Source organism: Protopterus annectens, chromosome 13.part0 (genome assembly GCF_019279795.1).
Source record: "Protopterus annectens isolate FY-2018-M chromosome 13.part0, PAN1.0, whole genome shotgun sequence".
NCBI classification, from domain to species: Eukaryota; Metazoa; Chordata; order Ceratodontiformes; family Protopteridae; genus Protopterus; species Protopterus annectens.
In genome coordinates, this window is record NC_056747.1 from 1,330,913,190 (window position 1) to 1,330,936,320 (window position 23,131).

Consider the following 23,131-nt stretch of genomic DNA (forward strand, 5'->3'; position numbering starts at 1 on the left):
TGTGTTCAGTAGGTAGAATGATCATTGTTAGCCTCTTTGTACATGCGTCTCTCTGTCTCTCTCTCTGTCTCTCTCCCTTATGCACACATATATATATATATACACACACACACACACACACACACACACACACACACACACACACACACTCTTCTACTTTCACGCACACAATTCTGCTTTCATGCATGCACTCACTCACTCCGTACTTACCTATTAACACAGGTAACTGCTGCCCCTTTCAAAGGGAACAGCGGCAAATCCATACAGGAGTCCCTCTTCAGCGAGAACACACACACACACATTGTTCAGCGCAAAATAATGGCGTAAACGCACTGATCCTTTTTTGGCTCAAAAACAAAACTAGAAGGTGCTTTGGCGCATGCACACACCGACATTATCGTTACAGGTCATGGGAGCGAAAAACACAAAACAAAAAAAAGTGTTTTGGGGCATGCGTACATCGATGTTGCAGTTAGAGGTTGAGGGCCGCATGGAAGAGCTCTGAGGGCCGCAGGTTGGACACGTCTAGACACAACCCAGGTCATGATGGCAAAAAAAAAAAAACAGAATAGTCGATAAAGCAAGTGAAAATGATTATATTCTGCAAAATCTCGGATCCACTACATAAGCTTTTATTAAATCGGACACAAATGGTTGAAATTCACAACATCAACAAAAAATAAACAACAAACCAGTGTTTTATGCAGGAGGGCAAAGCCCACCTGCGTTCCCCACTTATATTTACCACCACCAGTATCTCACAACACTGAGGAAAAGGGGAAAAATTACACTTGCCTGGAATGAACCGACATTTAAGTATAAAAAGGTTGGCTTACAAAATATGCAGCACTGTGGACATGTGACTCAGCATGCGGAAACCATGAGAATAATTTGGATACAGTAACAAAATACAAAAAAAAAGCCGATTAACATTTGGCACACTGAAGAATATAATGCTTTCAACTGAAAATAATACAGAATAGTGAAATTCTGATGCAAATAATATATTGAGAATTTTGAAGGGCTTTCAGTTGCTTATAAAAGTAAGTGTGTTATGGAAGACATGGCGAAAGAGGTTCAGTTGGTACCTGAACTGGCACTGAATGAAACCCTACCAGTGACCGCCTTTTTTTTTTTTTTTTTTTTTTTTTTTTTTTTAAATTCAATCCTCAAAAAACAAGCGGGATTAGCAGTTGGAATTTAATGGATGGATACAAGCAATTCAAGGAAGTAAGTTAAGGGATTAAAGAATTTTTTTTTTTTTTTTTTTTCAGGCCAGGAAAAAGACAAGTTACCAAGGAAATGACTGGCAAATTGTTTTGCATTTTGTTATGAATTACCATGGCAAGTCCTTGCAGGGGCAGGTTAAAGTATGCTTCTCTAGAAAAGCACTTACTTCAGCTGTTTTTTTTTGTATTTTTTTTCTTAAGGAATGTGTAAACCATAAGCATCTTATGAGGTAGCTATCTGAGCTTCCAACCATACCTTTTCCAGGCCTTACAAGCTGGACTTACAATACATGTTATAGTCTTGCAGGGCCTGTGGGTTCCTCCATCTAGAACTGTGACCGAGTTACTCTTTGGATGCTTGCTGTTTTAGTACTCTTCCCAAACATAGGTTCATAGGTTGGTACTAGGTTATCGGCCCCAGGGCCTCTACAAGCCTAGCCATAACAATTCCCTGGATATTTCTTCCCACAATGTTTATTTCCCTGGACCCCTGTCTAGCAGGGTGACTGACGTGATCCCCGGGTGAATTTCCTATCTCTCATCCAATCGTCAAGGTTCTTTTTGAAGACGGCCAAGGAGGTGCTCTGCTTGACATGTATGGGCAGTCTATTCCAGAGTATGGGGAGTCTCTGGGTCAGGAACCTATCTCTCCAGCATGTTTTGTTCATTGTGATGACAAGGTTTAGATCCCTGGAGCGTGTGGCTCTGAGGGATTGGGATTTCTTTAAGTGGAGCATGTCCAACAGCTGTGGGTTTGACACAGCCTTGTATGTTAAGCAGAGATCGTCTCTGAGTAGACGTTATGCCACAGAGTATAGCAGGAGTTTTTTTAGATGGTCAGCATAGGGCATCTGCTTTAGGCTTGTGATTCTTTTAGTGAGGTATTTCTGCTGCCTTTCCAGCTGTTGCAGATGTCTTGTGAGGTACATACCAAATGGGGTGTTGTACTCTATAATGGGTCTAATGAGGGATGAGTACAGTGGGACAATGACCTCCTTTTTGTGGATGAAAAGCCCTTAATGATGAGGTGTGCCACACAGAAGGATTTCCTGACTGTTGTGGTGATGTGGTTATCGAAGGTGAGACCACTGTCCACCTGTGTCCCTAAGCCTCTCATCACACTTTCGGTGTTTAGTGTACTGCCATGTATGTGCTAATTCATGGGTACATGGTTTTTCCTAAAGGGGATAACTATACATTTCTTGGCATTAAGCTTGAGCCCATGGCTTTGGCACCAAGCATCTATTTCTGTAAGGCCCTTTTGTAGAATATTATTATTGATAACTACAGTATTAATGATCTACAGTATTTCTTTATCACTGTTACCGTTGCCTGAACAGGTAGCGATAGATTTTTAGAATACAAAGATCACAGCTGCAGTTCACGCATTGAGGAAATTGGTGATGAGATTGCATCATCCTCATGTCATTTCGAATTGTGTTGCCTGTTTGGGATGAGAGAGTGCACCATAGTCTGGCTAGGTCAGTTCCCTTTCTAAGCTTAGCATTCCTACTTTTTGACCATTTTTCTTCACTTGCACACAGTAAAAATGAAAATGGTGCAGAGCTGAAGACGGGCCTGTTTTGTAATGAGCTTTGTCCAGTTGACATGCTTAGCATGAATAGAACAGTTTTGATCTGGGAGCATTCAAAGATTTGGAAATCAAGCCAAATTAATGGACATGGATCTATGGATAATTCCCAAGCATTGTGAATGACATTGTACTGGTGATCGTAGTGTTTGAACTTCTATTGTTATGGCAAGTTTGCTGATATAACTATACTTGGTTTAAGATTCCAAAGATTGTACTAACTGTCAGCCACGATGTGCCAAGATAAGAGTAGTTAGTGAGAATATTTAGCTGTGAGGAGCTTCATTAGTCTGTGTTTGAGAAATAAAAGTAAGTGGGCTGCTAGTGATACTATCTGGCTGTGAGAAGTTTTGTCAATGTATTTATAAAAACAGCAAGTAATAGTGGGATAAGCAATCGGAGTATATTCAAATTCCATAGCCAGTGGGCTGCAGGGAATGTTACATTTACAGAAATATGGCATGAAAGTGAGTTATAAGCAGAGAAGTAAAAAAATATATATATATATAGCGGATATACTGATCAGTTCATACTTAAGAAACAGAAGAATTTGGAGATGAATTTCAGGCCAATTTGGTGATACCTCAGTCACCCATGACAGAAGTCAGTCTTAAGAGTTTTAAAAATGTATCGGGAATGAAAATGTTTATAGTAACTGCCATAAAGGGTCTGGCAGATCAGAAGAATTCTAGCCTTAATTTTCCAGTAAAATGGAATTAGTGGCATTCAGGGGCTGCACAGATCAAATAATAAAGAGCCACAACAGTTGAGTAGGAATGTTGGAAAGAACTCATGCAATTCATATGGGCTTAGAACATTTTGTCTGTCTACACAGACAATGGTGATCAGACCCTGCGCTGTGTACAATGATTTTCACAGTAATAGTCTAATTATAGGTAATGTTACCCCAGTCAGTTCCAGCAAAACTCTAAGGAAAACTGGTACAATTTCAGTTCCTTATCAAGAGAATGTGTATCTGATCTGTGTTGTCTATTAACCTTACAACTTCAGGAAACTTCTGATAACACACTTCATGTCAAGGTATATAATTAGTGCATTGAAAGCCGTATTTGACATATAAAAAGCTTTTGGGTAATTGGTTCATATTTTGCTATTTTTATGTAGTTTTCGGGTAATTGGTTCATATTTTGCTATTTTTATGTAGTTTTCGGGTAATTGGTTCATATTTTGCTACTGCTGAGTGTACAGAGTATTTTCTGAACAATGGGAATTTCAGCAAGTTACATGTAGTACTAACTGCATGGTCAAATGGTCATTTTCAGAGAGCAGTACAGGCTGAAAACCCTTGAAGGCACAATGCCTTAACAGGTACATTTAAGTGGACTGTCGTAACATTATTGGAATGTAGCTGTCTGGTGACCTACTAATCGGTCATAAATTAAAAGGAAGGATTTCTACATCTACTACTTTGTCTCTTGATCAAAAGAAATGGAAACGGAATGCTAAGACTTTCTGATCCGAAAAAAAAAATGAAATGAATTCCTCTGCAGTGAGAAACAACCTGAATCTGTTATTTTGAGAACATGAGAAGCCAAGATAATTTGCCATGAAGACGTTACATGGCAAAGTACTGAGAAGAGATGAGAGGCATTTGTTAAAAACAAACCAGTCTTTGTAACTGCGAGTGGCAAAGAATATATGTTATGGATATGTACCTATAAACCAGATTCGGTCTGTAAACTGGTGCATGTCTGTATTGCTGTGTGCAGGGAGTAAGGACACGGTAGAAAATTGTCTGAAATACCAGTAATTTTTTGCAGATGTCTAAAATATCATGTTTACACTAAAAGAAAAAGTGCAAGTCCATAATGTAGTGATAAAAGCGGAATGAAGTGCATGCCAAGAAGAGTGGGTGGAATTAGTTACATGTATATACTTACGTACACACTTTAGCTGTTGCAGATATGTAGTGTACAATTATTATTAATAGGTGCCATCATTTCATGTCTGAAGTGGCTGTCATGTACAATATTAACAGCAGGTGCCAATAATGGAACGCTTCTGTTGTCCATTTTAGTAACGTAGATGAGCTGATTGAGGAGTGCGCAATCATTCAAACATTCATTAGGTATAACACATCAGTAATTGTATGGAATGTTAAATTTGTATTCATTTTGCTGATATGAATTGTAAATTGCACTGTATTCTACATGGTTACTATGCAGCAAGACAGAGAATGGTTATTTTGTCCACTCTAAGTGAATAGAGGTGATATAGGGGAGGGAATGCCTTTGGATTCCTGTTAGTGGGAGCTCTGCTTGGAAAAGGGGTATTAATACTGTTGGATTTTGCTGTGTAGAACCAGTATGTGCCTTCATGCTGGAATCAGCCCTACACACACAGCTTACACACACACAAACAATGGTGTATGCTGCTGAACCATAGGTTAGGCACATACCATTTGATGTCTTTTTAATATTTTTGAATCATAACCAGCATTGTGGTTTTCTTACCGGGAAGCTTGTCATCCTCACATGAACACATTTTTTTTTGCTTAATGCTCAGCATGAAGAGAAAAACATTTGGGTAAGTGTACGCATACCTTTATTCATTTTTGACTCTCCTTTATGATGTTTTCATGGTATTTTTGAGTTTATTCCTTTAAGAGATTCTATATTACAGCTGTACCTAGGTCAGTTGGTGTCATCCTGGGCAGTCTTTAGACCTCCTGCCACCTCCTTCTACCCAAAGGTAAGGATCAACCCCCCCCCCAAAAAAAAATCCTCCACTTTGAAACATAATGTTATGATCCTTGCTACAGTTGTAGCAAGTTGCTTGCTAAAAGAAGATATATAGCTTCATATAGGAATGCTGGTACTATGGTCACATCCCATTGGCTACTGCCAGTTGCACTCCTACCAGCCAGCTCCTTGGGCAACCACCCCTTACATTCTCCTAGTTCAGCTCTGCTTTGCATCATATTTTAGAAGCACAGTTATCTTTTTTTAAGTTTGACAGTTTTTCTCCTTTGGTAGAGATGTTCATAAATCTTTATTATTTATGATTTTTATAACATTTCATTAGACTGATCAGTGAAAGAAAAGTGAGTGACTAGACTAGCTGAAATATTTGCTATCCGCTTCGTGGTGCAAGTTGCCCCTCTCAGGCTATTCTATTCCAAAGCCACTAAGTCATGACCATTCATGCTTTGTGAGTACTCTCACTCAGGCCACACCTCTTTGTCTGATGATCATACCAGTCAGTCATGGAGTAAGCTTGTGGATATCCATCCCATCACATAGAGTTTGGTTAAAGGAAGATGGCACTTAACATGCAGGGGGGTTCAGTCCAGAGTTTTGGGAGGTGATTGGTTATAACACTGTCTCTCTGCCATGTTTCATTTACCTTTTGGTGAAGATTAGGTCTCTTTTCTGTACATGGTTTTAGTACTGGTGAATATATTGGATCTGTGGAAATACAGAATGTCCTGCACAATTAGGTGTCTAATAGCACAGTAAGGAAGACCAAGATCTCCCCTAAAATGTCTGTAAGACACTGAATATAATGATCAAACTCCCAAACTGTGTTAGTAACTTGGGGGCTTTAGACGTGTGATCTTTTTAGTTTGGAATATTTGGGATCTTTCTAATCCCAGAGGAAGTTACACTTGATAACTTACCTGACCAATGCTGAACTTTAGAACTCGTTGGTATTCCTTTGACAATTAGCTGGGCTAATAAAAGGATTTCCTGACAAACGTTACATGGTGGTCAGAAGAGAGGGAGATGTCAGTCCAAGTATATAGGTCCTTGAAGACATTATCTTTTTGTAGTGGTGTGTTATCTATACAGTATGATTGGGGGGGGGGGTTGTCTTATCAAAAATGATACTACTACACTTTTTACCATTTAGTTTAAACCCATTTTAGTACACAAAGAATTTATTAGGGAGAGTTCATTTTGAAGGGTTTGAGTCTGATATGGTAACTTAACAACAAACCCCTGTTTGCATTCATCTGCCAACTGTTAGCCAGAGGTCTAAGAGTAAATATCAAAAAGGAGAGGTCTCCTAACCAAGCCCTGAGGGACACTGCTGGTTTCTTCCATACTTTCTGATGAAGCACCTGCAACTTGCATTGTGTGCTTTGTCTTTCAGCCAGTTTGCTATCCATCTGCCCATGTATGGGACACTTTTTTTAAACATTTAGATTTTCTGTGGTGCCAGCATGATAATGGTGTCAAAGGTCTCAGCAAGCTCAGGATATGTCCACACACACTGGATGGCTACCATCTACAGTTGTTTTGACACTTTTGAATAATTTTACCAGACTAAATTAACAGGATCTTCCCATCACAAAGCCATACTGTTGGGGGCAGTTAAGTCTACGAAGACTCTTAATATTGCAGTTTATGAAGTCTGTCGGAATATGTTCCATGGCTTTGCAAATGAAGCTTGTAAGGCTGATAGATCAGTAGTTATCTGGGCTGGCTGTACGGCTACCCTTATTGAGGGGCATCACCACTGCAGTGCCCCACTCATCAGGGGCGAAACCAGTAGCCAAACTTGAGTTATAAGGAGTGATTCTACAAGGGCATGATTAACACGTATATTATCATGTCCCATGGAGGATGTATTTTTGATCTTGGGTAAAACATTCAGTAAATGATCTGTAGAGATAATTAGAAAAGTAAGGGGCTCTGATATTTTAGGGTTCGCTCTGATATTTTAGGGTTCGGAATAGAAATCTCTGGGATGACATTGGCACTAAATTTGGTTTACAAGCAATACCTGTTGAGTGAGGATAGGAGTTCTAATTATGAATAAGTTTAAAGCAGTGTAGAATATTTTTTTTTGTTTTTGTTTTCTAACATAGCTAAACAAAGGCCAGCCTAAGTTCATTGTCTCCTTTAGAGGACCTGATAATAGCCTTCACTTTTCTTTAGTGCTTTTGACGTTATCCTTAAGAATAGGAGTTTTGCATCTATTAAGTGATTTAAGGATTTTTTTCTTACGCTTTATAGTTTATATATGAAGGTGGTCCACCAGGGAGGTTTGTTTTTGAATTTCCTGTAACACTTCTTTCTAGTAGTGACTGCTCTCTATATTTCCAAAGAGAAGTTTGTTGCTGTGTTAAGGTCAGAAGAGGTGTAGTTGACATCTCCTCATGGAACAGGTTGATTGTGACATGTTTGTAGTCCTTAAATTCAGTGGGGTTTTAGGAGCTTTTGTAAGCTTAGAGGAGACTGTCACAAGTTTATGGTCAGATTTCACTGTGGAAGGAAATAACAGATGAATAGTGCAAGAGGCAGCCATATTTATAAGAATCATCTGAAGGATGCTGTATCTTTATGTAGGTTTGTTTACCAACTGCTCAGTGGCAATTTTGTTTAAGTCTAGGAATTTTTAGGCATGTCCTACATTAAGTTATCTACAGGAGTGTCTTAAAACCCAGACAGTTTATTGTTGTGATCCGATTTCATGACTGATATGTTAGTTGCATTGGAATGCTTTTTAGCCAGTATGTGGAAGCTTTGAAATGAGAGGTGCTGACCATCTGTACTGAAGCAAGCTAGACTGATGTGCTTCTAGCCCCATGCTGACATATACTAGATTCCCCTGGAATGACATTATTTATTAAACAAATTATTTTAGTCGATTATCTTTTCTTTTATATGTAGACATCATTCAAGGTGAAGGAAGGATTGCAATCAGGGCTAGCATCAAACCTGCATTTGTAACATGAACAGAAATTTAGATGTGGCAAACCATTGACCCATAATGACATGCATGATCTGGCTGTAATCTTTCTTCGCCTCATAGCTGCTGATATAAATTGTTAAAATCTGCTTTAATTTCCATTGCATCTCATTTGACTACTGTCAGTCTGGAGGAGCAAATGTTCTACTGTAATGCTGTCTTGGATTACTTTGCTTTTGCCAGCAGTAGGGGGATTTCTTTTACAGTGATCCCTGTGGCAGTGAGACATCTGTCATCAGTACTGCATAATGCCTGAATGACTGCAGTTCCCTGATTGTTCTACACTCCGTACTTAGGTCATCAACCTCGCTGTAAATGGTAAGCCATAGAGTGGGTGAACGAGACTTGGAGGCAGTGAAGTAAGGAGACCACCGTGTTATCCATGCTGCCTCTGGGGATGGGTGGGTGAAATTCTGCAGATTTATCACTGCCTGTCATAGTGTCCTGATTGACATCATTTGGCGAGGCCATGCAGTGGCTGTTGCAAGGGGCATACGTTTAGTGACCCACTCCAGTGCCTCCACTCCACTGCTGTGCAGTTGCAGTCTTGGATATGACAGTCAGTCTTTTACAGAAGTCATATAGTTGGGTAGTCCCAAACATAATTCTGCTCCCTCCTTCCTGAGTGAGGAATGTGTCTTTGTCATCCCCCCCCCCCCCACTAATTCACTTTAATTCTAGTTGAGTCCAGTTCATCTGGGTCACAGTCAGGACTTAATCTATCTGTGGCACAGAGATGATGGTGATTGACGTGGGTTACTCGGCTCTTCACCTTTTGATGAGAAACCTGTTCTACCACCTGTACTTCCTATCTTGTTCTTTTGGTCCGTCGCTACCAGCATCTTATAACCACAGGTGAGAAGCAATTAAGGCTGATAAGGAAAAAGCTTTAACTGAGAACTTGTCAACTGATTTACCACAACTGATCAGCTCTGCACCAACAAAACTGTGGTAACTACTCCAGTCCATGTATGAGCCTCAGTCTTCCCTTTACCGTCATTTGTGAACACAATCCCTATGTGCATCTGTCCCAATCACTACCTGGAGGAATTAGTTCCTCAAGAGTGTATTGGAGGTCATATGTCATATTGGACTAAAAGACATCATCTACAAATAGCCGAGATGTCATCTCAGACTTCACAAACCAGACAACCTCCTATCCCTGGCTGTGACTTGATATTCCACCCGTAAAAATCATGAACAAGAACGATGCCAATGTGCACCCTTGGTGGTGACCAGCAATCACCCTGAGCAAATTAAAGTTCATGCTAAAAAAGTAAAACTCTCACTGTGTTCATGTTTATACCAGGTAGAATGCATCATAAAACACTCCCAGAAGACCTTCCTGTTCACAACCCATTGCAGACGTTTTAAGTGCTTTGTTACACAAAACAGATGTAGAAGGATTAGCAAGGTTCCATGACCCCTGCGCATAGTTAGAGCCATGTCCTTTGTTCCACAGCCTTGCTGACTCTGTGTTTCTCTTAAATCTAAGGTTTGACTATCAGCTGGACTCTGTTCAGCACTCTGGCTTAGGTTTCACCAAGGAAGCTGAGGAGTGTGTAACCTCTAACTGGAACAGTGTCATGGCAGAAATTTCAGTCCTATGTGATCACCCCTTATAGGTGCAAATGGCACCATTTCCAAAAGAAGTTTAAATGTGAAATTCCTGAAATCACTTTAAATTGCATTTGCAAGGAGGTTTTGCCCCCCCCCCCCCAACAGACAGGGTTGTTCTCCCCTTATAATCCCAATATCACTATCTTGATGTAAGAAGAAATGTTTAAGGAAGTGCAATCTCGATATTTAAAGACGTCTTGCAGGAATTCCACATAGTGTGTGCAGATTATTATGGGAATTCCACATTTGTGATCACGCATTAGAATGCTGATCACTAGTGTTTCATAACTAAACATGACATCACCTTGAGCATTCTGTCTAATCTCACATGACATCACCTTGAGCATTCTGTCTAATCTCACATGACATCACCTTGAGCATTCTGTCTAATCTCACATGACATCACCTTGAGCATTCTGTCTAATCTCACATGACATCACCTTGAGCATTCTGTCTAATCTCACATGACATCACCTTGAGCATTCTGTCTGATCTCACATGACATCACCTTGAGCATTCTGTCTGATCTCACATGACATCACCTTGAGCATTCTGTCTGATCTCACTTACCCCCTCCTTCCTTTCAACATTAGAGATGTGTTAACTGTGCTACATCAGCCCTTTAGTGTTTGTTCAATGTCTTATGCCATGTCATCCCCCTTTGCAGCTTTACCACTGCAGAGACCTCTGACTAGCATGGTTATTTCAAATAAGATAGTTGACTGTACTTGGAAAACTGACAAAGCGGCATTACTTTTAAAGTTAAACAATGTTTGTATCAAAAGACATGCAGGTATGTATTCCATGAGTTATTCCTTGCTGTCGAATGTTTCATCTAACCTGATGCACATGTACCAACTTTGTACCTTTCAAAACCAGATTCTGCAGCTATACTCCACTTCTGTTTGTTTAGTACTACCTACCAGCATGACTAATGAAGGTAACATTTGCTATTCTTACTATATTGTTTTACCTAATAGATGTCAATAACTTTAGTACAATATGAATATGTATACCTATGTTGATTTACAACTGCATCCCTATTCTGGTCATACAGAATTTTATTTTCATAAGTTGCCACAGTTAGTCTGTTGTTTGAAGTTTATAAAACTGGCATGTTCTACCTTTATGTATTCAACTGGTACTCTGGACATATTTATCCAAATGTGTGTTCAATTGTGTATCCAACTGTGTTCTCACGTATACTTATGTGTGTTCATGTGGAGCTTTTCTCCTCGGGCCTCCACTGAAAATGGGCTGTTCTCAGCCCAGTGGACTATCCCGGTAAACAAATGCAAATTAATAAATAAATATAAAATAATTTTGTTCTTACAGTGTGTGATTTTGTATTTAAAGGGATTCACTACATAGGACAACTACATAAAAATGCAATGCTGAATTTTCTGGTTGAACAAATCACAGAAGGGCAGCTGCAATGGGACAAGCTGGATAGTGCCTTTGACACAATAATTCTCGGGGAGACCAAGAATGGACGAAGGTATGAGCTGTTCAGTGGAGAAAGTGAGTACATCATGGGACTGAAAAGGAGCTTTCCAGATGAAGCCAAGGCCATCGACAGATATATGGAACTTGTTAAGGTACACTGATACTTTCTTTTCAAAAGAATCAACATTTATATTTGCTCATGTTAAGTAGGAACATTTTTATTTGCTCAAGCTAAGTCAGGATGTTTGAACATTTTATATTTGCTCATGTTAAATAGGAAAATTTTTATTTGCTCAAGCTAAGTCGGGATGTTTGAACATTTTATATTTGCTCATGTTAAGTAGGAACATTTTTTATTTGCTCAAGCTAAGTCGGGATGTTTGAACATGTTAAGTAGGAACATTTTTTATTTGCTCAAGCTAAGTCGGGATGTTTGAACATTTTATATTTGCTCATGTTAAGTAGGAACATTTTTTATTTGCTCAAGCTAAGTCAGGATGTTTGAACATTTTATATTTGCTCATGCTAAATAGGAAATTTTTTTATTTGCTCAAGCTAAGTCGGGATGTTTGAACATTTTATATTTGCTCATGTTAAGTAGGAACATTTTTTATTTGCTCAAGCTAAGTCGGGATGTTTGAACATGTTAAGTAGGAACATTTTTTATTTGCTCAAGCTAAGTCGGGATGTTTGAACATTTTATATTTGCTCATGTTAAGTAGGAACATTTTTTATTTGCTCAAGCTAAGTCGGGATGTTTGAACATTTTATATTTGCTCATGTTAAGTAGGAACATTTTTTATTTGCTCAAGCTAAGTCGGGATGTTTGAACATTTTATATTTTCTCATGTTAAGTAGGAACATTTTTTATTTGCTCAAGCTAAGTCGGGATGTTTGAACATTTTATATTTGCTCATGTTAAATAGGAACATTTTTTATTTGCTCAAGCTAAGTCGGGATGTTTGAACATTTTATATTTGCTCATGTTAAGTAGGAACATTTTTTATTTGCTCAAGCTAAGTCGGGATGTTTGAACATGCTAAGTAGGAACATTTTTTATTTGCTCAAGCTAAGTCGGGATGTTTGAACATTTTATATTTGCTCATGTTAAGTAGGAACATTTTTTATTTGCTCAAGCTAAGTCGGGATGTTTGAACATTTTATATTTGCTCATGTTAAGTAGGAACATTTTTTATTTGCTCAAGCTAAGTCGGGATGTTTGAACATGTTAAGTAGGAACATTTTTTATTTGCTCAAGCTAAGTCGAGATGTTTGAACATTTTATATTTGCTCATGTTAAGTAGGAACATTTTTTATTTGCTCAAGCTAAGTCGGGATGTTTGAACATTTTATATTTGCTCATGTTAAGTAGGAACATTTTTTATTTGCTCAAGCTAAGTTGGAATGTTTGAACATTTTATATGTGCTCATGTTAAGTAGGAACATTTTTTATTTGCTCAAGCTAAGTCGGGATGTTTGAACATTTTATATTTGCTCATGTTAAGTAGGAACATTTTTTATTTGCTCAAGCTAAGTCGGGATGTTTGAATGTTATAGCGTGTGTCTCTGTCTGTTCATTTGCTTTGGTAAAACACTGAACTGTCTTGTAGATTCGTAACCTAAAAGGTGTAATCTTATTGTGCATTTAAGTTGTACTGCTGTTTCCATGTATCTTTTTTTTACAATTGATATTTTCATTTTGTATTGTTTAAGCTTGCAAGTGATTTTGAAAATGAAGATTGTAGTGTGACTTGTTATTTTAGTTTCACTGTGTCTACTCAGTTAGCAAGGTTCCATAATCCCTGTGATTACGGGTCTACTTCATAACATTGAAATTTCATAACATTGAAATTTCATAACGTTGAAATTTCATAACGTTGAATTTCATAACGTTGAATTTCATAACGTTGAATTTCATAACGTTGAATTTCATAACATTGAGACCATAACATCGAAAATTCAAAACACTGAAAACCCAAAACATTGAAAACTCGGAACATTGAAAGTGTGCTTCATAACATTGAAAACTACATTGCACAAGTAAATAATATCACCTCCACCTACAACAGCACCTAACTAACAAACAGTTTCTATTATGTTTCTGCAGGGGGGCAAGCTGCCCTGCACCCCCCCCCCATAAATTAAGTATACCAACTCCAAGATCACACTACAGTGGAGAAAAGTTAATTTCCTACCCTCACTGACCCCGTAAATTAAATATACCAACTCCAAGATCACACTACAGCGGAAAAAATTTTAATTTCCTAAACTCAGTGTATGGTGATTGTGATACAGTGAGGTTAGGAAATCTTTTTTTTCCACTGTAGTGCAATCCTGGAGTTGGTTTATATAACTTATGGGGGGTGTGTGTCGGGGGCAGAGCCCTCCCACATCGGGGGGGTGGAGGGGGGCTTGCCCTCCCTGCAGAAATTTAGTAGAAAGTGTGTTTGTTAGGTGGTGGCATAGGTGAAAAGGATGTTATTTACATATGCATGGCAGTTTTCAGTATTATGAAGCACACTTTCAATGTTCTTGGGTTTTCAGTGCTCTGGTCTCAGTGTTATGAAATTCAACATTATGAAATTTCAAAGTTATGAAGTAGACTCTGTGATTACACCCACAAAATGATGATATGGTAGGTATTGGGCATTATTTACCTACCATCAGGGCATTCTATGTAAGCAAAACAACTTACTTTGTTAAAAGACTAGGTCCTTTCTTACACTATAATTTCACTTTTACGTCACCACATATTCTACCTGCAAGACAAAATTAACATATTGTCTTTCTAAGAAATAAGAATCTCCTGTCACTCTAATGGAAATGTGGTTGTTTATGCACTAATTTAGGTAGCAAAGTATTGTGGGGTTGACCTTTCACAATGACATGGCAACAGTTCAATAAAATATTCAGGAGGCTGTTCTTGTCAACAAAATAAAATGCAAAAATAACACACTTTTTTGGACAGAGACTGTGTAATGTAAAATAGATAGTTATATATAGGCTTAGTTTTGTTAATCCACATCCTGGGTTGGTGGTAGTGGTGGAGATCTTCTTGAGTGTTGTTTCAGACAATCTGGAGTTTAATGTCTTTTTTAATGACCTGTAAAGCACTGAGGAATTACATTTTTTAGATTTTACAGTCCTTACTACTCCATGCAACGGAAGAGCCCATGTTTCTCCCATTATAATCAACTCCAATGTTAGTGTACAAAAGAGGAAAGGGAATGTCTTCTTTCAGGTTTTCCCGGTTAGGGGTCGCCACAGCGGATCACCTGTCTGCTCATGATTGGCAGTGGAGTTTTTACGGTGTCGAGTTGCCAGCCCGGCACCTAACCTTCCACAAAAGGCACACACATGCACACACTCGCACCTAGGGCCAATTTAGAGTGTCCAATACACCTACAGCATGTCTTTGGGATGTGGGAGGAAACTGAAGCACCCGGAGGAAACACACTCGACCACAGGGAGGACATGCAGACTCTGCACAGAAGGCACCCCAGCCGAGGATCGAACCGGAGAACCTCTTGCTTTGAGGTGGCAACACTAACCGCTGCACCACTGCGGCAGCAAAAGAGGAAAGGGAATGTCCCAGACATAATTAACCTGGACATTCTTACAGCCGTTGAGTCCTTTTTGAACTGCATATCACTGAACTGACTTAGCGATGATGAAACTTTACTGTGGTGCTGGCATGTGATTCATCGTCAGTATTCACACACACAATAAGAGCTTGTGCCCCTTATGACAGGCAGTATATGTACCTACCTCTTTTGTTTCGTTAAATATGCAAAATGACGTAACATCACAAGCTGGCACTGCACAGTTTGCTTACTCACTGAATTATTTGTGTTTTGCTAGAAAATAGGTCTGCAAAGCATAAAAAGGAAAGTAAATTTCAGTATCGAGTAGAGATCAAAAGAAAGCAATGGCCAAGTCCGTCACACCAGTATTGGACTTTCAGATAGATGCCCAGGTGGCATACTGCACTCAGACTTGAAGAACAAAAACATTTTTTCGCCTGAGATTTGATGTGGGAGTGTCTCTTTCCTTTTCAGTTGTAACGAGCTGCTTACTCCACGTGTACAGCTGCTGTAGTTTATGCCGCACACAAAGCTGAAGCAGCTCAGATCTGACCACAAAAGCAATGCAGGTATTCATTTCTGAATAATCGTACGTATTGAAGACCAGTCAGGATTTGCCTATAGCGGCCCATAACACTTTGCATCTGGGTCTGGGGTAGATGACCATTCACCGTACTCTAGCTACACCTCTGTGCTTGTGTGTGCAAATCATTATCTTCTACAAAACGAGACATTTTGTAGAGGTGTTCGTCGAGACAGCGTGTGAGTAGACAGTGAAACAAAAACATCAACATCTTACTATTATCATTTATTTTCAAAATAACTTTCTCCTGAGTTTTGCACATCTTTAGTGGTGTTAATAAACTATTTTAACATGGAAATCTTGTGTGTGCAAATCATCATGGGTTTGATGTAGAAGTAGAACACCTGCTGACCATATTACAATATAAATAAAACCTTGTAGTAGTAGCTGAAATATTTGCTGTCATTCTTTGCAGCAGTGCATTTTTGGATACATAACTAGCTTTCCGTGGTCTGAGACTGTATCTCTTGAGGTAATTAGATTCTACCTCCGTGCTAAGGAATACCTCTCCCCTCCTGTTCAGATGTGTTGAATGTTGAATTTTGGCTTCTTAACTCAGATTACTCCAGAGTTACCTGTGTACTATTTTAAAACACTAAGTAGCTTTGACTTACTTCTAAGGCATGCGGCAGTCCTACTGAACAGTGCAGCCTCTGTGTTCAGCCCGTCTTGCTGCAGAATTCTTACCCTCTCCCATAATGCTTTCCTTATTTTTATTCTTGGCTGCTTGTTATGGACCCTTCAGTGCGTTGGTATGTGAAGGAATTTAGTAACCTGGTAAAGACTGGCTGTGATGACAGGGGCATACTTAGACTGGAGTTTGTAGTTAGGTCTGAGTAGCTCTTTTGGTGAATAACTCCTGGGTTTCAGAACCCACTGAAGACTCTTTCCATGTAAAAACAAGGCTGAGGTTTATTCTTACTAACACTATTTTTAAATGTATTAATTTATTACAGCACAACATTGGATCATGCGCACTGTTACCAATCCATAACTCATATTCCTTAGAGCCACTTTCTGACGTTGTTCAGGCTTCTGAAGCAGGGCAGTCATAAAACTCTCAATACCCGACCTGTTGTCAGACCTGCCAGTCTTAGTGCTAGAAATCTGGACAAAGCCATAAATAATGGGGGGCAAAGGCGGGACCCTTTTAAAATATTGTTCTTCTAAACTTAAAGTTGGTATAATAATTGGTTTTGCATTAGCATGAATTTTCTGAAGGGTATGAAGTCTGAAATACGAATGTGTGCCATTTATTTTCTGACTTCAGTCCTCAGTGATTTGCCAGAAAACCTGAAATGTTATGAGAAGCAGACCAAAATATGAGGCAAAAATCTGGACATTCTGTAAAAACCTGAACAGTTGGGAGGTATGTCTATAAAATCTAAACACTTCTCAGAGGACAATAATTTATGTAAGACATTGCAACTTATACTTTTTTACTGCATTACATCACTGCAAGTGTGTACTGAGAAGAAATTAATCACTTCTTTCCTAGTAGTGGAATATATGCAAACAAATTAGTGCATTTCTGAAACGATAGATCTGATATATTGTTAATCCTCGTTCATTCCTTATGCCTGGGTTATCAGATCTGACCTCGGAACCGAGCCAGCGATCTTCCAACCTCGCGACAGCCATAAACTCTCAAGCTAAACTCTATCCCACAATTCCCCTGTCCCTGTTACCTCAGATTTCACTTGCCGCGTCGCCATTCAGTCGTGTCAAGCCACTTCTCTTGAGCTAAGTAAAACTTTCCTTGATAATACCTAATCGTATTACAGTTCTTCTCAGTTCAAATCTTGTTAAATAGTTCTCTCTTACCCTATCGCATCTAGCGACTCTTTTTTTTTGTTTTTTTCCAGCTCTTCTTTTTCTTACCATGAGGTAACTCCTTTAACATCGTTGGTAAAACCTTTCCTTGCTTTACCTTTGGGTATTCCTCGTACCATTGTTGGTACCTTCTTCTTCCCCTTTCCTTTCTTCCTCCTTCCTATCATGGCAGAGAAAAAAGGTGGTCCGGGATTTAAAAGATGTATGGATTGTGGGTATAAATTGCCTATTTTGGATGCAAATGCATTGTGTTTACTGACCCGCCTTGCGGGATTTGTGTGAACTTTTCTAACAGGACTTTGGTGGAAAGGAAAAATAAACTGATTTTAAAGGGACTACTTAAATCTTCCTTTTTCAGAGGCTATTTCTGGGTTGGAGGCTTCAACCCCTCCTAGTTTCCATAAGAAAAGAGATGAACACAAAAAGGCCGAGTCTCTTCCGTCTCCTGCTGGGGACCACCAGGAACAGAGACCTAAGAAGGCCAAACTTTCTACTTCGGATTTGACTTCCTTGGCCCCGAGGCTTTCGGTGCCTAGATCTTCTGCACTGAAGCCTTCGGCGCCATCTGTTACTTCGGCACCGAGTATTGTGGCCTTTACCTCATCGGAACCGAGGGGCCCCTCAGTTCAGACTTCCTTACTAGCATCGACTTTTTCTTTGATGCAGGCCTTTACGGCATCAATTACTGTTCTGATGGCCTCTCCTGCTTTGGCTTCGATTTACACGGCACCGACTATCCTCTCGGTACCGACCACCTCGTTTTCCACACAGACTCTTTTGGGCACTTCGGCACCGACCTCGTCGATGCAGACCTTGCCTTCGGCACCGATTTTATCTCTGTGCAGACATCAGTAGTACAAGCCATAACAGCTCCGTTGTTCTTGGTGCAGACGCCTATTTTAGCACCATCCAAAGACCCCTTTGTGGGCACAGTTTCCTTCATCCTTGGATAGACCTAACTCCCCTTCAGCTATGTCCATGAGATCCACTAGAAGCCTCTCGGAACATGATGTGGTGCGTCTTGTGGATCAATTGCTTTTGGCCAGAGGTATCCAACCCTCCAGGACCTATTCTTCCTTTGTTGAGGTGAACACCCTTCTCCTAAGACCCCTGCTTATTCTCCTCCTTCATTGCCTTTGAAGCCGCTTTCTGTAGCACAGACTTCCCTCACTTCAGCTCCTTTTATGGACCTCACTAAGGAGCCGCAGTTGCCTTTGTGGCAGGAGAGACTTGTCACTCCAGTCACTGCTCAGGATGCCAGCTGTGGGATACGTACTCCTGTTTTTCACAGCCATCCAGGGACTCCGAGTCGGCGGGCTGATTTGCTTGAGCGAGGCTTGACCTCCTCAGGTGGACCAGCCTTCCAACTCATGGAGAAGGCTCTTGCGTCTGTTGGCAATCCTGTGCTATCAGTGCCCCCGTCCTCCTCTGGACCGCAATTTACACAAGCTACCCCTGACGGACACCGGGCACAAGGGCCTCAGGACACACTCCCACAGGAGGCCCCTTTTGCGCTGTCTTCCCCAGATTCTCCCCCTGAGGAAGTTCATAGCAAGAGTTTGTATAAGAGGAAGCACGTGGACTCCCCAGAGGAGTCCCTCACGGAAGACACAGACTTTGATGATGGGTAATGGTCCCCTTATTCACCCTCTGAGGTATCCTTTGGAGATATCCTCAAAATTCTTAAACAGAGAGGTGAATGGCAGCTCTCTAACCCAATCTCTGAAGAGTCTGTGTTCCTGCAGGCCTTTCGTGCCCGGCCCCTTACCTCCTGGGTTATTCCACCTGCCGACGACCTTGTCCGGCTCATCGTGCAATGTGCATGGAAGGCTCCTGACACCGTTGACGCCATTCCCCGCAGGCCAGATCCCCTCCAGATAGTGATCCTCACTGGTCCAAAGGTCTTCCTGTAGATGCCTTGGTGGTGGCGGCTGCAACAAAAAAAGACTTGGCAGAAGAAAGCCAGACTGTCCACCCACCCAACAGAGTCCCGGGCACTGGACAGATTATGGAAGCATACTTTTGCATCAGCGACCTTTGCAGTCAGGTCCCTGAATTATATGGCACATTTTACCAGACTTCAAAGAGACTTAATTTCTGAGCTCTCTGAAACTTGGCCAGAGCTGTGTCTGATGAGGTCTGGGACAAAGTCACCTCACAATTAGCCACCCTTGAATCTATCTCTAACTCCTCCATGCGTCTGATTTCTCATGCATCAGAAGGAGCAGCTAGAGCAGCGGGTGCAGGCATTGTCCTGAGGCTGGATGTGCTTGTGTGATTTCGTGGAACCCTTCAAGGCTTCCTTTCTGAACACTCCCATTGAAACCTCTTCGTTATTTGGGCCCAAGGTAAAAGACACACTGGCTAGATGTGAACAGGACGGTAATACCCTTTCTGCCGTGGGTGTCCGTTATTCTTCCCCTCAACGGGCTTTCTCCAGGAACCAGAAGATGTGGCACAAAAAGTCTCAAGGTTCTTTCCGCGACACATGAGCTGATCCCCCCCCCCAGAGGCAGAGTGGGAAACTCATATGGAAGACTCCCCTTTCGAGGCAGAGGAGGTCCGTGTAACCAGGGTTCCAGAGATTCTTTCTCTGGCCAGTCCTACCAGCTCTCCTGAAGAGCGGCCTAACCGCTTTCATCTGGAAGTGGTTTGGGTCGTTTCTCTTTGTACCCTTCTACCTGGCTAACCATTACCACAGATTCTTGGGTATGAGAGATAACCAGAGGTTATCATATTCCCTTCGATCTTTGTCCCGCCCCCCCTAAGAAACTTACCCGATGTTCACCCAGTCAAAGGGAAGAAGCAGCATTAGAGATTTCAAAGCTGCTAAAAAGAGTCATCCAAATAGTCCCTCCAGACCAGATGGGATCTGGATTCTACTCAAGATTATTTTTGGTGCCAAAAAAGACTGGGGATTGTAGACCGATTTTGGATCTCAGTGTGCTAAACAAATTTGTAGAGGTACAGAAATTCCGGATGGTCACAATACAGTCTATCCTCCCACTCTTAGAGGCGGGCGATTGGATGTGCTCTATAGGTGTTCAAGATGCGTACTACCACATAAAGGTGGACAGACCATCAAGAAGATTCTTTCGCTTCTGTGCGGGAGCCAGTCATTACCAGTTCTGAGTACTGCCCTTCGGACTCTCTACAGCTCCCAGAGTGTTCACAAAGTGCATAGCAGTTGTCACAGCTCACCTGCGACTGCAAGGATTCCGGGTGTTTCCATACCTAGATGACTGGCTCATCACCGCCCCCACCAGACATCTATTGGAAGCCTTGGCATACACTCTTCACACTGCAGAAAGGCTCGGTGTAACTATAAACTGGCAAAAATTCAACCTATCCTCATCCCAATCCATAGAATTCATTGGGGTCCTGTTGGATAAGAACTGCATGACATCGATTCCAGGGCACAGAATTTTAAGGATAAATCAACAACTCATACCCATCCTCTCAAGGGAAAGATCCGCAGCACATTCTGTCCTCCAGCAGTTGGGTTCCATGGCAGCTTCCATCACTATTGTCTCCCTTGCGAGATTCCACACGAGGCTTTTACAGTGGTTACTACTCATCCAGTGGTACCCTTTTCAGTTTCCTCTATCTTCCCAGATTCGGGTGACTCAGAGATGCAAACAAGGCTTGATTTGGTGGATGTCGTAGAACCAGTCTAACAGCCCAAAGCCACAGTACCACAGATGCCTCCCTGATGGGGTGGGGGGCTTTTTTTCAGGGGAAGACGGTCCAAGGCACGTGGTCGGAACTAGGCTTTTTCAGGGGATGACGGTCCAAGGCACGTGGTCGGAACTAGAGGCGAATCTGCATATAAATGTCCTAGAACTGAGGGCGGTGCTTCTAATGTTGCAAGCATTTCATCCCCTCCTTCCGTCAGGGACTATTGCAATACAATCGGACAACATGGCTGTAGTCTGGTACATCAGCAAACAAGGTGGAACCAAATCCTACCCACTTTGTCGAGAGGTCATGAGGATATAGCAATGGGTGATGGCTACCAACCGCTTTCTGATAGCAATGCACATTCCCGGGAGTTCCAACGTGATAGCAGACAGATTGAGCAGGTGTGTTCTGCAACCACACAAGTGGTCCCTGAATCCTCTTTTATAGTGGCAGAGATTTTCAACCGCTGGGGTCTTCCTTGCTGCGACCTCTTTGCATCCCCAACCAACTACAAATATAGCAATTGCTTCGCCCTGATTCCCCCTCGAGGACAGTCACCCTGGGACGCTCTAGTCCACGATTGACCCTCTGGTCTGCTTTATGCCTTTCCTCCTCTTCCTCTCATTCCCCAGTTTCTGAAGAAAGCCTGTTGGTTGAAGAGCAAGATAATCCTCATAGCCCCATATTGGCCTCGTCAAATTTGGTTCCCCTTCTTATGGCCTCACCTGCTAGATCAACCATGGATTCTCGATCCAACTCCAGACTATCTCCCATCCGCAGAACCTGATTCATCCCAACCTGAACAGCCTGAAGCTCACAGCTTGGCTCCTCCACTTCCAGTGATTGTCAGACAGACTGATCTTTCTTCCCCAGTACGTAACATTCTTATTGCATCTCATAAGTCTTCCACCAGAACTACTTATCTCAGCAAGTGGAAAAGGTTTACCATTTGGCTGAAGGAAAAATGGATAGACCCTTTTTCAGCACCAGTGCCAGTAGTACTGGAGTACCTGTCCAGTTTATTCCAATCTGGCCTATCTGCTTCTACCAGTTCATTTGGCAGCTATATCTAATTTTCACAGTGGTGTCCATGACTCTTCCCTTATGTCACACAAATTATGCAAGACCTTTCTAAAGGGCATAAATCATTTGAAACCCGAGAACCTATCCAGCCATGGGACCTGTCATTAGTCCTGCAAGCTTTAACAATGTCTCCTTTTGAACCAGCTTCTTCATGCGACTTCAAGTTTCTTTCTTGGAAAACTTTGTTCTTGGTCGCCATTACTTCTGCCAGAAGTATCTCTGAACTTCAAGCTCTATGCATCAAACAGCCTAACTTGATAGTGTCATTGAGAACTAATCCTTCCTTTCTGCCAAAAGTGATCTCTGAAATGTCCATTAACCAAACCATTGAATTGCCAGTTTTCTTTCCCAATCATTCAAACAGAGGAAAGTATTGTCTACATACCCTAGACATTCACAGGCAAATTCATTTCTATCTGGACAGAACTAAGGCTTCTCGCAAATCAGATCAACTATTCCTGGCCTATTTTGGGTCTAGACTTGGATGTGCTGTTTAAGGTCACATTGGCTAAATGGTTAAGACTGGTATTACAGCAAACTGTTAAAGATTTCCTGCAAGTACAGCCTCCCAGATTTAGTAAGCATTGGCCTTCAAATAATTGGTCCTTTCCAGCCTCCTCCAGGCCTTCTCAGTCCAAACCCAGGAACAGCAGACCACCTAGGTTACAGTCTCAGGCTACGTACAGGCCTAAGCAGTGGGATGCTTCCACTTCCAAAGCAGGAAGTAAAGACACCCCCCCCCCCTACGGAAAAATGGCACAAT